Source organism: Danio rerio, chromosome 4 (genome assembly GCF_049306965.1).
Source record: "Danio rerio strain Tuebingen ecotype United States chromosome 4, GRCz12tu, whole genome shotgun sequence".
In the NCBI taxonomy this organism is placed as follows: Eukaryota; Metazoa; Chordata; class Actinopteri; order Cypriniformes; family Danionidae; genus Danio; species Danio rerio.
In genome coordinates, this window is record NC_133179.1 from 57,024,754 (window position 1) to 57,040,000 (window position 15,247).

General features: G+C 39.7%; 1 protein-coding gene and 5 non-coding genes across 7 annotated transcripts in view; 2 read left to right on the forward strand and 4 right to left on the reverse strand.

The window, feature by feature from the left end:
• The window catches only part of LOC137491103 (uncharacterized), a 1,183,352-nt gene that overhangs the window by 858,307 nt on the left and 309,798 nt on the right, over nt 1-15,247 (forward strand). The gene's annotated exons all lie outside the window — the stretch shown is intronic.
• trnar-acg (transfer RNA arginine (anticodon ACG)) lies at nt 202-275 on the reverse strand. Its single transcript has one exon. It is a non-coding gene; the product is annotated as a tRNA-Arg (tRNA).
• On the forward strand, nt 574-645 carry trnae-cuc (transfer RNA glutamic acid (anticodon CUC)). The gene has a single exon. It is a non-coding gene; the product is annotated as a tRNA-Glu (tRNA).
• On the reverse strand, nt 730-816 carry trnay-gua (transfer RNA tyrosine (anticodon GUA)). The gene is given in 2 exon segments: nt 730-765; nt 780-816. It is a non-coding gene; the product is annotated as a tRNA-Tyr (tRNA).
• Nucleotides 905-976, reverse strand: trnae-uuc (transfer RNA glutamic acid (anticodon UUC)). Its single transcript has one exon. It is a non-coding gene; the product is annotated as a tRNA-Glu (tRNA).
• Nucleotides 15,121-15,202, reverse strand: trnas-aga (transfer RNA serine (anticodon AGA)). Its single transcript has one exon. It is a non-coding gene; the product is annotated as a tRNA-Ser (tRNA).

Below are 15,247 nucleotides of genomic sequence, written 5' to 3' on the forward strand. Positions count from 1 at the left end.
GGTTTCTTCTGGAAGTCCTGAGGGATGTACGGGACCAAGACATGAGAGCGGTTGGGGCAGCCTTTGAACCCAGGAGAGCACCCCACAGGCTCTGTGCTGGCGGCCCCAGAAACTCGATTCACTACAGAGTAGAACCGAACAACTCCGGCAGGGGCAAACCGCGACCGCACTGCACTGAGAGCAACGCAAAAAAATCCTGGACGAGCCAGCCAGGAGTCGAACCTAGATATCTTCTGATCCGTAGTCAGACACGTTATCCATTGCGCCACTGGCCCAGTCTGCATTAGCAGTGCTCATTAGCATGCTCGTTGGAAAGAGGACACGGCTCGGTGAACATGGAGTTCCTTCAACGCATGCTGTGCTTTGTTGTCATGGCAAGTTGTGGTGCCGATAGGATGCTCTTACACCGAGCATGTGACAGTCCCTCCCAAGAAGAACTGTGATCCAGGCTCTGAAACTTTCTCTTCTCCAGGAGGAGGTTGCAAACGTTAGAGTTATTTTTGTCAGAGCAGCTGCAGCACACCTGGGTGGAGGCCCACAGCTAGACTTGAGGCCAACCTTTCACGCAGATCTTCCCTGGTGGTCTAGTGGTTATGATTCGGCGCTCTCACCGCCGCGGCCCGGGTTCGATTCCCGTTCAGGGAACATCCTTTTCACCTCCATGCTGAACTTTGAGGAGTGGTTAACTGACTTGGCGAAGGCAAGAAAGCGGCTCGAGCGCAAAAGATGTCCTTCGAGCCGGAGTCGAACCAGCGACCTAAGGATTGCCATCATCCCACCTACAGTCCTCCGCTCTACCAACTGAGCTATCGAAGGCTTACGGGGCAGTTCCACAACCACATCCTATAATGTAGCTGCAGTCCGACCGCTGGCCAAAAAGGACAGAAGCAAAAGCACTCAAGCCTTCCCATACCGGGAGTCGAACCCGGGCCACCTGGGTGAAAACCAGGAATCCTAACCGCTAGACCATATGGGAACTGCCACTCTTGAAACCCAGTCTTGGCACAAACTCCAGTTCATTCTGATCGCTGGCACGTCCCTGCTCCGCTTGCACAAGTGCCACTCATACCGTTACGCACTCTCTCATACACAGTTTCTTGGTTTCCGTAACCGAGAATCTTCTGATCCGTAGTCATAAGCGCTAACCTTTGTGCCACCGTCACTCTGTTCAGCACCTTGTTAGCACATTGCTTGAAGCAAGGACAAGGCTCTGTCAACCCGGAGTTCCTTCACCACACATTCTGCTTTGTTTTTATGGCAAGAGGTTGTGTGGATGGGATGCTCTTACAGGATTCCTGACAGTCCCTCCATAGAAGACCTGAGATCCAGGGTCGGAGACTCTCTCCTCTCCAAGAGTAGGTTAAAAGCAATGGTTTCTTTTGTGTCTGTGTGTCAGAGCCCTTAGGTGTTGCTGCAGCTCAGAGACCTACAAGTGGAGGAGATTACACTGCAAGTCGGCTGGATGACCTCTAAGTGGTAGGCACTTATGCCGCACGTAGGCTGGGTTTGCGATTGATGTAGCTGTAGTAGACATTCATAAAAATAAAAAAATATATAACTGCTTACTCTGAGGTTGTGTTTAGGGTTGGGGTAGGAGTAAAATTGAATAAAACACAGCAGGTTACCGTGAGGTTGGGCCTAGGGCTGGGGTAGGTGTGATTTTAATAAACTGCGATAGGTTGTATTCTGTGCCATGTACGAGACATTGAATCAATGAAACCCACATGGAGGTTTGTTACTGTGAGGTTGGGTTAAGAGTTGGGGTAGGTTGGGAGGTTGATAAAACACAGCAGGAAACTGGGAGGTTGGTTTAAGGATTGGGGTAGGTTTGACATTCAAACATAACTGGTTGGACGCAGTGTCTTGTACCAGACATTAAATGAATGAAAACTCCAGGAGGTTTTTACAGCCCACTTGGGGCTGACCAGGTCGTTTGGAGCAGGCTCCGATTTCTATTTATACCTTTCTCAGTCAGGTAACTTCCTTTTCAGTAGTATGAGCACTGTGTGGCATATTTGCCGATGTATAACAGAGACTGAAACATTGCTCACACTTGTCTGAGGTGGTCATTTTGACTGCAATCTTGTTTTAGGTTGGCACTTTGTTTTTGAATATTGTATGCTTTTCGAATGTGTATCTGTGCTGCAGTAGAACGCCTTAGCCTCACAGCAAACATTTTGGTCTACAAGCTGTCACTGCTGTCTTCCCAGGAGAGTGGCTGTACTGGTTTCTTCTGGAAGTCCTGAGGGATGTACGGGACCAAGATATGAGAACAGTTGGGGCAGACTTTGAACCCAGGGGAGCACCCCACAGGCTCTGTGCTGGCAGCCCCAGAAACTTGATCCACTCCAAAGTAGAACCAAACAACTCTGGCAGGGGCAAACTGCAACTGCAGTGCACTGACTGAGAGCAATGCAATAAATCCTGATCGAGCCAGCCAAAAGTCGAATCTAGAATCTTCTGATCAGTCAGACACGTTATCCATTGCGCCACTGGCACACACTGTTCAAGTAGGGCTCATTAGCATGCTGTTTGGAAAGAGGACATGGACCGGTAAACATGGAGTTCCTTCAACGCATGCTGTGCTTTGTTGTCATGGCAAGTTGTGGTGCCGATAGGATGCTTTTACACAGAGCATGTGACAGTCCCTCCGTAGAAGAACTGTGAACCAGGCTCTGAGACTTTCTCTTCTCCAGGAGGAGGTTGCAAACGTTAGAGTTATTTTTGTCAGAGCAGCTGCAGCACACCTGGGTGGAGGCCCACAGCTAGGCTAGAGGGCAACCTTTAGCCAGGCCTTCCCTGGTGGTCTTGTGTTTAGGACTTAGTGCTCTTACCGCTGTGGCCTGGGTTCAATTCCTTGTCAGGGAGCTTCCTTTTCACCTCCATGGTAAACTTCGAGCAGTGTTGCCGAAGATCTCTTCACGAAAGCAGCTCTGAATGCAAAAGATGTCCTTCGAGCCGCACTGTAAGACGTAATAAGACACACTCTGGCACAGACATCCAGTCTGCACGCTGGAATACACACTATTATCTCATGGTTAAGACGCAGCTTCAAAAATTAGTTTCAAACCGGAAGTACAAATTTGCTTGAAATAACGCAAAAACAACCAATTTACACTTTTTTGTGAAATATTTGTGTCCTAATAGTGTTTTTAGCAGTGTGGGACACATATACGACTATCAACAGCTCAAAAAATGTGTTTTGGAGTTTCGTGACCCTTTAAGGTACAAATGGTAGAGAAAATACACAGATGAAAATCTTACTTTGTTTTTCTTTTAACTAAGTATATTTTTATATGTTTTGTTGTTTTGTCTCAAATTATTTTATGTAGGACACAAATGCCTCAAATGCAGCTTTAACATCATTGGAATAAATTCCAATGAGAAGCACTTTAGCAGCATCTAGAACAGCAGCCTGTAAGTACATTTAAGATTTGTTTCAGTTGTTGTGTATGGTTTGAGGACTTGTTTCCAGCTGTTTGTGTAAAGTTGTAGGACATTTAAACTTGCTTTCAGTTGTGTATAATACTAGAAGTTGTTTAGCCACTGTTTCCTTGGTTACTATAAGAGCTTGTGTAGCGAACGCAGACGCGGTTCGCGTCGTCCGCCTCAGTTTCGGCCCTTGTTTTGACTCGGGAGGCGTGTCCAAACGCCAGGTAACCACTATATAGTGAGCACGGTAGCATTAGTCGGCAGGAGAAGCACTTTAGCAGCATCTAGAACAGCAGCCTGTAAGTACATTTAAGATTTGTTTAAGATTTGTTTCAGTTGTTGTGTATGGTTTGAGGACTTGCTTCCAGCTGTTTGTGTAAAGTTGTAGGACATTTAAACTTGCTTTCAGTTGTGTATAATACTAGAAGTTGTTTAGCCACTGTTTAGCTTTCAGTTGTGTATAATACTAGAAGTTGTTTAGCCACAGCCCACAGTTTGGTCTAGCGACATTGTATATGTTTTTGGTATAGACATGTTTCTTTGGAAATTTGTGCAGTAATACTGTACACTCAAGTACATGAAGGTGAGCTTTAGCAAACAGCATAATACATTCAAAACTATTGTATAAAAATAGCATATCTTATAAAAAAAAGCATATCTTAATTAAGATATAAATTGGATCTCATTGAAATACTGTAGAAATTATCCAAAAGGATTTTTATGTATCGTACTATAAAACAATCCTATAGGAATGGTTCCAAAATATGATCAAAATTCTAATTGAATTCCTTCAAAGAAATCCTATAAGATGCTACTTTTTTGTCTGTTTGGCAGTGCCACAAAAAAATTCTGTGAAACCGGTCCAATCTACTTTTTGTTCATGTTGTTTTTTGTTATGTGCGTCAGCAACTCCCTGGATGCGTATTACAGTTCACAGGCAGTAAAACGGCCCAGTGGCCTAAAGGATAAGGCCCCAGTCTTCGAAGCTGGGGATTGTGGGTTCAAGTCCCACCTGGGTTGTCTTTGATGCAGATCTTATTAAGTTGGCTGTGCAGCACAATCCAGTGTGACCTTCAAAAAGCTAGGTTCATACCCTTAGGTCAAAAAGACATGACAATGGAAAACTCTTTAGAGAATATGTTTTGTCATTAGGTGTACACACCAGATTGTCTGAATGCAATATGGTATAGGGATCCTAAAGTGCTGTTTTCTGAGTTATAAGAACTTCCTGAGCCATACAATAGATATGGCAAACGCTAGTATTGGCCCAGTGGCCTAATGGATAAGGAATCAGCCTTCAAAGCTAGGGATTGTGGGTTTAAGTCCCATTTGGGTTGTGTTTGTTGGGTTACATATAAATTGTATGGAAAAAATCCTGACATGTCTCCTCAAAGCTTATGCGTGATGATCTGAGGTCAATAGTTCGCTTCAAATTCTCAGACTTGCTGCACACTTCAATTAAGATTCATCCAATCTTGCGTGAATTATCCAATCACGTTACGCTCTGGTAATGGAGATCTTGACTTCAAGTACCCGGTGGCTTTCAAATAATGGTCTCATGTTAGGTGGATGATGATTAAATGCAAACAAGAAAATAGCTGCAGAAAGGTTGTGATTTCATATTAATGAGAGTGGCCTCGTCTGGAATTTGAAACTCAAGACCAGTCTCAAACCATACCCCAGGACCAATGAGACACGAATGTGGATGATTACACAAAGAAAATGTTTGTTCATTAGTTGCAAACATAGAGATCCCAAAATGCAGTTTTCCATGCGTTGGCATCTTGTTGAGGGCATACAAGAGCTCCATGACAAAAACTTGGTAACATGGCCCAGTGGCCTAAAGGATAAGGCATCAGCCTCTTGAGTTGGGCGTTGTGGGTTCAAGTCCCATCTGGGTTGTCTTTGAAGGTCTCACTTCAAGTTGGGAGCAATGTTTGTTGGATGAAACACAGTAGCTGTGAAAACCTTCTAGAGATGTGTTTGTGTGTCATTAACTTCCTTCGTTGTCATCCTTATTACAACCATCCATAAACAAATCTAACAACTGAATCATTGCCGCTACTTTCTTTCAAATCAACTCAATTTTATTGTCACATCATCAGCAGCACGTGTGCTATGATGAGTGAAAAGCTTAGGTGCTGGCTCCAGACAGCACAAAATACAGAGTAATACAGTGCAAATACAACGACAGTACAAAATACAGACAGTGCAAATGAAATGACAGTGCAAAATACAAACAGTGCAAATACAACGACAATGTGAAATTGACAGCGATGTGTACAATGAATAGATGTCCACATAGTTGTAGGCAGTATTGTTTCAAGTATGGATTTTTTAAAGTGCAGTGCATGCTACATAATAATGGTGTGCAGTGAGGGTATGGTAGAATGGGTTTGTGGTGTGTTAAGTGTTCATCAGCCTGATAGTCGGAGGGAAGAAACTTTCCTTCAGCCAGCTGGTACGTGACTGGATGCGGCAGAACCATCTGCCTGAGGGTAGCAAACGATTTTGTCAGTATAATTGTACATGTTCGACTAATTTAGATTAGAAGTAGATTGTGGGTTCAAGTCCCACCTGGGTTGTCTTTGATGCAGTTCCTTTTAAGTATCTGTGCAGCGCAATCCAGTGTGACCTTCAAAAAGCTAGGTTCATACCCTTAAGTCAAAAAACATGAAAATGGAAAATGGCTCTCAACTGAAATGGCTCTCAACTAACAAACTCATGTTAGGTGGATGATAATGAAATGCAAACAAGAAAATAGCTGCAGAAAGGTTGTGATTTCAAGTTAATGAGAGTGGCCTTGACTGGAATTTGAAACTCTCAAGACCAGTCGCACTATTCGCTAGAACCGTACACCAGGACCGATGAGACAGGAATATGAATGATTGCAGAAAGAAAATGTTTGTTCATTAGTTCTTATTTGACGGGATGCAAACTGGCATCGAGATCCTAAAGTGCAGTTTTCCATGCTGTGGCATATTGTCCCACCTCGGTCGGTCTTGAAGGTCTCACTTCAATTTGCTAGCAATGTTTGGTGGATGAAACACAGTAGCTGTGAAAACCTTCTTGAGATGTGTTTGCATGTCATTAACTTCCTTCATTGTCATCCATATTACCTGTTATGACTAAAAGGGTAACGAGATACCTAACGCAAATGGTCATTTTGAATCCTGCATGGTGCCTACAGAGAAGAGACTGCGTACAAACACAAAAATGGTGCTTACATTTAAGCTGGTGCGTTGTTCAAGATCCATAAACCAATCTAACAACCGAATCATTGCCACTGCTTTTTGTCTGTATAATTGTACAGGTTAGACTAATTTAGATCAGAAATCCACTAAATGTTCATTAACTAAAGTCACAGCAAAATGTGCTACAAGTAACATAGAAACACCAAAGCACCACTGGTTTTTTTGTGACAGACATAGGGCTCTTCCAGGATTTGAAACCCGGACCTCTCGCATCATAAGCGAGAATCATAACCCAGAATTATCGTTTTATATTATAATATAAAAGAAGGACTGCATATGTTGTGTGATTTAAGAACAATAAGATAGAGAGTGATGCAGTTTAGGGAAGAGATTGTGATACAGAGGAGGTTTAAGCCTCATAAAATTAATTGAGATCATATTGCATTTGAAAGACACAGACTGAAAAGAAGAATATACTAGTTAAACATTTTTCTGAATAATCTCTGTGTGTTTGAAGTGTTTTTAAGTATAAACTATAGGCAGAGAGGGGACTGAAATTCCTGACATGTCGACAGTCTGGAAGAAGGTCTGCTTCAGGAGTGGTAAGAATCTGTCTATTTTAAGAACAAAAGTTTCACAGGACAGATAGAAGCTAAAGAGTCAAGATATATTATAAGGTATTAAATAAATAGAAATATTATAAAGTAATGTAATAAGATAAATGAAATAAGGAAATCCCAATGATAGAATAAGATTTAATAAATAAAAAGTTTTAACAAAAATGCAACTAGAAGCTATACTAATGAATATTAAGAAATAAAAAATTGAAGCATAGAAATATCTACATATGGAGATTAATAGTTATATTGATCAGGAAATAAGTTTACTAAATCAGTATGAATAAAAATAGATAAGTTAATGATTTGAGTAAATAAAGAACTAGAGAAGAGTTAAACTTTAATGAATATTGATTAATTGAAGAGTTAATGATCAAATGTTTAAGAAAAAAAAAAGTTTAAAGAAAAATGAATTAGGAAAATCTAGGAGACAAAAATGCTAATTTTTGAAAAGGAAAAGAAGCATAGGAAAATGGAAAAAAAAAAAGATCCAAACATTGTTTAATAGAATAAAAAGAGAAGATGTTTAAAAATATATATTAAACAGATAAGATAAAAATTAGAAAAACCAGTGACATTTGGAAGAAACTAAGATTTGGCTTTAAAAGATAAAATTATGTTTAAGTGCAATAAAATATTGTTGTGGTTTACGTTGACTGTTTTCATCTGTTTTAAAGTCAGCTACAGGCTGTCATCTGAGCCAACAGCTATTTGTAGTAAAAGTAGTGAGTCAAATGTAAAGCATAGACACTGAGGAGACATTAAAGAACATCATAGTGAGTTCAAAAATTTTATAGTGAATATTTTATGTACTTAAAAAGTGATTGAGAATTACAAATTGCATTTCAGATAGGAAAAATGCTTAAAGTAAACAAACATGTGGAGTTAACATAGTACTATGAACTTGAAGCTATTGCAGTAAGGATTTTGAACAGTTACATTAGACATTAGGCCACCATATAGTACTGTTGAATTAAAACAGGTATGGAAATGTTAGAGAAATTAAAATAATGTAAGATGTAATAGTGAGGAAGCACTAGAATAAATTAGGAAAAATAAAAGAAGCACAATCTGAAGCCAAAGAAATTAATTAGAAGAACATTTAAGAAATAGAAAATTAAGCATGTTTACATAGAAATAGAAAATTAAGCATATTTACATATAATAAAAATGATTGATAATTAGAGAAAATAAGTCATTAAACAGCAAAAGGAAAAAATGATAAAAGGAGTCTTCATTTGATAAAGAAAAAAAAAAAGATTTATTAAGTCATGAGCTAAATTCTATATATATTAATTAAGAGGATATATGGATGAACTTTGGGGGACTGTAGTCTCGTACCTACCAGACATCTCTGAGTGTACTGGCAAATGGAAAGGTGTTTGAAAAACACAACGAGCAAAATGGCTGTTGACACTTGTGACATGCTACAGCAGTGATGCAGGCACTGCATACTCAGGATTTACTGAGGACTGAAAAAGCTACATTTTTTCAAAGACATTCAAAAGAGACACTAACAAGAGACTGATGAACTGATCAGAGAGAAAAAAACGCTCCACCAGAACTTTACATCAGCTGAGACAAAGAAAGAAGCCAGCCCAAAGAGAGAGGGGGAAACACTGTGCCCTGATATGAAGGAATTTCAGGACACCACAGAAGCACCAATCTGTGAGCTGGTTGTCTCAGGTTGCGAGGTGGGATAGTCTGACAGTCCACCTCAAAGTAGCTCCTATAGTCCAAATTAAGTTCAAGCATTACAGAAGGAAAATTAAGAACAAAAGTGTAGCTACCCATTCTTGTATCAAATCAGACTCCTGTCAATTTGAGAGAAATTATTATCATGCAAATTTTTAAGTAAGAAAAAGTGTTATAAGGAAATTCTACAGTGAAACTTTAAATGTGTAATGTTGAAATTATAAATTATGATGAATGTTAAAGAGCCCATATTATGGGTTTTTGAAAATTCCCCTCCATGTAGTGTGTAATACAGCTCTAAGTGAAGTGAAGTATCCAGCTAAGGCTTAAATCTGTAAGAATACAGTGTTTAAAACGGTTGATTCATCTATAAAAGAGTCGACTCATAGTGCTTCAAACGAGTCGCCTTGATACCGACTCATTAGGTGTTTCGCCATGACGTACGAACGAAACCAAGTTATTCACGTGCACGCGCAAACCCGGGAGATTTTAAACCTGAGGCCCCGCCCTCTGACGCAGAAACCCAGACACACACGCACACCCACAAACACACGCACACAAACATGCCGGTCGATTGAAGTAACACTGCAGATGGACATTATATTGAGTCTCTACCCAAAGATGAAACATCAGCATTATAACCAAGCAGTTGGAAACTTCTGGAAGCTACATGCTACAAAGAATACTTCATCTGAGTTTGTTAAAGGAAGGATCAGTAAAGAGTAACTGATGGACGTCAGGATGGGTTTCTTCCATTTCTCAAGTGTAAGTACGTGCGGTTAAAGTTGTTGCCTCGTTTACTCTAGCTTGCAAATGTATTTAGTTGTGATTTGTTACTTGTAACGGCGTGTACTGTATCAGGTTAACTGGATATATTATCTTATCGCGTGCAAAGTCACGTTAAAAACGCGACGCGTGCTGTTTGTTTATGGAGCTCCGTGCAAAGGTTCTGCTCCCGCGATTTATTCGGAAATTTATTCCCGCGCCGCAGAAATCTGGCGCGGGGACAGCCGCGGGAATAAATTTCCGAATAAATCGCGGGAGCGGTCGGTAACGGGTTTAATTTGGGACGGGAGCGGGCTGTCTAGCAATATCACGGATATTGCTATGCGAATTAGAAAGAGAGAGTCTGCGTGGTGCTTGTGTGTGTGTTAGTGCGCACGCGCGCGTATGAGAGAGAGAGAGAGAGAGAGAGAGAGAGAGAGTCTGTACGTAGCGACGCTGCACGACGCTGCACTGCTTTGGCAATACGAATGTACAGCTATTTGTCATGCCAATAAAGCACCTAAAATGTGAAATGTGAAATGTGAGAGAGAGAGAGAGAGCGAACGAACGAACGAACGAGCTTTGTGTGCTTTGTGCTGTGTGTATACAGACAGCTTGGCTGTCTGGACTGTATACTGGGTGATTTTTGGTTGTGTTCTCCGCTCTAGCGGGACCGGGCGCGGCGGGCAGAAAACGGAGCGGGTTCTCAGGCTAAAACCTGGCGGGTGCGGGCGGAAGCGGGAGCGTTGTCATCCGGAGGTGTGTGTGTGTTTTTGTGTGTGTGTGGTATGGTACACAGTACACGACTGTCTCCTTCGTTCGGTTATCCGTGGCACTATCCACTCGCCATAGTGTGGCAGCTAAAATCCACGTCTACACTATCGAGCGTGTATGAACTGTGATTACTTTTTAAATTGCTGATTAGCTATTGGCCATTTCCCTCTCTGACTGAAGGCAGTCGACCAATCGCGACAGACTGTCATCGGTCCAATCAGCGCAGATTAGCTTCGCACTGAGGAGGGGTTTGGGAACAAATGAATCACTGGACGATTCATACAGGAGTCGCTGGGATAATTAGCTAAAAATAAATGCAGATTATAAGACCATGAAAGTGTTTTTTGACCTTGCATGCATATTAGACTGTTGTTGGAGACCCTTACAACCAGGATATGACCCTATTTCATGTATAATATGGGCTCTTTAAATAATTTAGGTTTAAGTTTTAATAGGTTTAATCATAAAGGTCCTTAAACATAGAAGGATAAATTACAATGCAGGAGACTAACTAAAGAAAAAGAAAAAGCTTTTGATAAGGCAATAATATCTAAGCATAATCTTATTGTGAATGACCTAAATCAAGATTGGATATTGAAAACTGGAAAAATTCAAATCTAGAAAAATTATTTATAGTTAAAGGAAAGATTGAAATAACAATTTGAAATAAATTCACAGGACATAAGGTCAAAAAGTAACAGTTCTAAATTACTATAAGAAAAATTGAAAGAGAAAAGTGTTTAAGAAAAAGATAATGTTTTACATGAAAACATATGTGAAGAATAATTAGAAGAAAATATTAAGGAATAATAGTTAAAACAGAGCAAAAAGGAACCTACAAAACATACAGTAAGTTTTAGTCAGCTGATAAAAAAGTGCATCAAAATTGTATAAACAACTAGTTTGAGGGGAATGCCTTAGGAAATAATTGTCAGCCAAAAGAAAATTACTCAAAGACAAAAAAGGAATTAATATATAGATCAGAAGATAAATTAGTAAAGGAAAGAAGTGTCAAATTCCAACTAAATGGTTGTCATTACAGGACTGAGATGCAGATAAAATCAGCCAGCAAAGTGAGGGTTAAAATTAAATCAGATGTAGATCTGCCCAGAAAGAAAAACACTAGATGCTGAAAAAGGTATAAAACTCCATTGAAAAGTGTAAAAATAGGAGCATTAATAGAAACATTTACTGTAATATACAATCTGTCCTAGACATTTCTATTTAAATTTAAATTTAAGAGTAATAAATTATAAGTAACTAATAATATTTAATTGAAGTTAATTTGATAATTAAAATAAATGGTTAATCAAGACAGATAAAAGAGGCTTGATTTTGATAATATGATTTAAGAGCAATCAATAGGAGAAGATTTTCCAGCTGAAGTTCATATTGTATGTGGAGATATGTTCTTTTGGATGGTAAATATATTAAGTGCTTAGTTTCTATTGAGTTAATTTTAGGTAACTACCAGAGGAGGGTAGAAACTTGTTTGTACTTGTGTAGGCTGATGACTAGCAAATACTGTATACACCAGAATGCATAAAGGGTTAAAATTAGGGAGAAGATCTTAGGATGGATACTGTCACAATATGTGGGTGATTGAATTATCTACAGCTTTACAAAGATCTAGTTCAATTAAAAGACTTGACTGGAGACCAGTGCTCCAAACAGTGAGAGATGATGACTGTTTTTGGTGGTGACTGGATAGAGAATTATTCCGTAAACAAGCACAGTTGAGAAACTTTGATGAGTAGATGATTGGAGATGGTACCAGAAGCAAATTATGAAGCAGGAACAGTTATTCATTTGTGACGAAAGAAGTACTTCCAAGGATTTGAAACACCAGCAGAAATAAGTTCATAAAAGGTTTGCATTCATAAAGTAATTAAAATCAAAGTTAATAAGTGATCAATAAATAAAAACATCTAAAGGAGTATGAAAAATTATGAATAAAGCAAAAGAGAGAGTAATTGTATTATGCTCAATTACCAGAAATGGCTGAAAGAGATGAAGATGATCCATCAAGGCCAAAGCTTGATGAAAATAATAAACTTAATGGGATTAATTTGCTAACAAGTGCATTGGTGAATGATGGCATGGAAACTGACAGAAACAGGCATCTAACACCGCATCACATGAACTACTATTGGGTCGACCCTTGCAAGAAACCACATGAAACTTTGCATAAAACCTTGCATATAATCTCACTTATAACCTTGCACATAACCTCTTGGAATGGTTTGCAAAGATGTCTAATGCAGTAGGGACTTTTATGAAGAAACAATTAATTGCCATGTGCAAAGCGATATCTGTGCAGGAAACCAGAAAGGAGCCATGTGAGAGAGTAGTGATACAAGGTCCAATTGGTCCATCTGATCAAGTCTATCTGAGGATGCTCTGGAGAGCTCAGGAGAAAAGGACCATATCTGGATGAGGGCAAATCCAACAGCTGCCAAAGTGGATGCCATTAATGGGGTACCAATGCCTCAAAGGAGCGAAAGGAAACAACTCCAGCAAGGGAAAGCTGACCGGAAACAGAGGAGCCTGAATATTCTAAAGCTCTAAACTACGAAGTGCAACTTGTGGAAGGAGAAGTTTATCAGAACAAAGTAAAGAGTGATTCTGATAATATGCCTGAATACCACATACAGCAGTGCCACAAGTCAAGGGATGATAATTGCACAACTGCAGATTTCAAAACTCAGACTCTTAACCACACATCTCCATCAACATCTATTAAAGTCAAGTGAAGATGCTGGTAGCTTAGAAGAAGAGAAACAAGGATAACCAAAGATCAAGATCAACATTTGATGCTTTTTATGTTTGCATATTGAATTTGTTTGCATATTGCTTTTATGGTACCTATATATAATATCACTTCAGTATATTCTACATGAGTGTGAAAACCAGCAGCTAGGACTGAACCAACTGAATACTTATGCTTAAAACATTGTTGTCTTTGATGTGTTAAGAGAAAAACAGAGTACAGTCTTTTACTTCCTTCAAATCAAAAGAGAGGGGAGATGTTTGGCTGGACTTCTGTCAAAGTACAGTGGCATAATCTAGTCAATTGATAACAGCTATGTGGCTTATATCAGTCACTAGATAGAGGTAATTAAGAGAAATGGATTATGAAATTGCACTTTGAGTTAAAAGACAATAATATTAAGACTAAAGTCTTAAGAGGAGGGATTAAAGAAGATTTCTATTCTCTCAGTGTGAAGTATTTTCTAAGTGTAAAGCAGTTAATTTTCTCTTCTCAAAATGTATGTAGTGTTTGCAGCAAACATGCCAGCATGTGTTAAAAATACTGTGTAATATGAGTATGCCTGCACAGGAGCAACACTAGGAGAAGGCTACTGAATGGCTGATTGTGTAGAATACCTGAATATGTAAAGCACTGATTATATATGTTAAATACTTGTATGAAGCTATATGTGGCAGAAGTTAGAATGAGTAACGTATTATCAAGTTATTATCCTATCATAACAATGTATGTAAACCCTTAGTTCCTTTGCATAAGTTGTATTTATACTTTGCTGACATAGACCTGTAACATCTCTGTTGACATGAGCTGGTGGGCTGAGAGCCAAGAATAGCAGGACCCCTTAGACTAGAAAAGCTATTCAAAAGTGGTCAAGCGTTAAAAAGAGACACAAAGGGGCAGGCCCGGATTGGCTAATCGGGAGGACCGGGAGAATTCCCGGTGGGCCGGTCCGTTTTTTGGCCGTGAGGGCCGGTGTCCCTAGCTCCAGAATCTGTTGCTCTCAGCAGTCACACTTTTTAAATTAATTTATTTACTTACTTGACTACAGTCTTCTTATTCATTATTTTACCGCAGCTCTGCTCCTTTTATATATAACCAGCCTACAGGTTAATGATGATATTACTCTGGTTAGTGCTGGTTAGCACGTTAGAATACGACGCCGCCGACCCGGGTTTGATTCTCGTATGAGTATGTTTTTTTTTTTTGTTTAATTATAGTTTTATTGTTAAGACATATAATACTGTTAGGGTTTTTGAACATTTAAAGTTCTAAAGCAGCTGTTTTCTCAAAAAAAAAAAAAAAAGACGTAATAGTGTAATTAGAAACTGAACGGAAAATGACCTTATTTTAATATAGTCAATGGTGAACTGAGGTGGGCCGGTCTAAGGCTTGAAACTCCAGGGCTGAAAAAGAGTCCCACTCCGGCCCTGCAAAGGGGTGTGTCATAATTACCTGTATAAAGATTATGGAGAACACAGATACTTTAGAAGGTGTCCCGGAGAGACTTCAGAATGCTCTGGGGCCTGCTCTGCTCTTTCTCGGCTTTATTATGGAGAATAAAGTCTATTTTCTGATATTCAAAACCTCCGGTCTGATAATTTCTAATTGATGAAAAGTCGAATTCACGACATGACCCCGTTCAACCCGGGGATGCTGCGGCCACAACGCAAAGTTCTAACCACTATACGATCACGGCAAGCTACGAGACAGCCGTTGTGACCCTTGTGTGGTATGTTCCTCCCTGTGATAAGGCCCTTTCTCTTCAGTGAGAACACTCTGTTGTTTTTCTCCTCCTACCAGCACAACGCTTTTCCCAAGAAACAATGGAAATGCAAACAATTGACGACTGCTGCAATTTTAAAAAGGGGGAGGACGTAGTTGGCCGGATTCGAACCTGCATGGGGAGACCCCAATGGATTTCTAGTCCATCGCCTTAACCACTCGGCCACGACTACAAGACTGCCTGTACTGCCATTTCTTTATGCCTAGTACACATATTG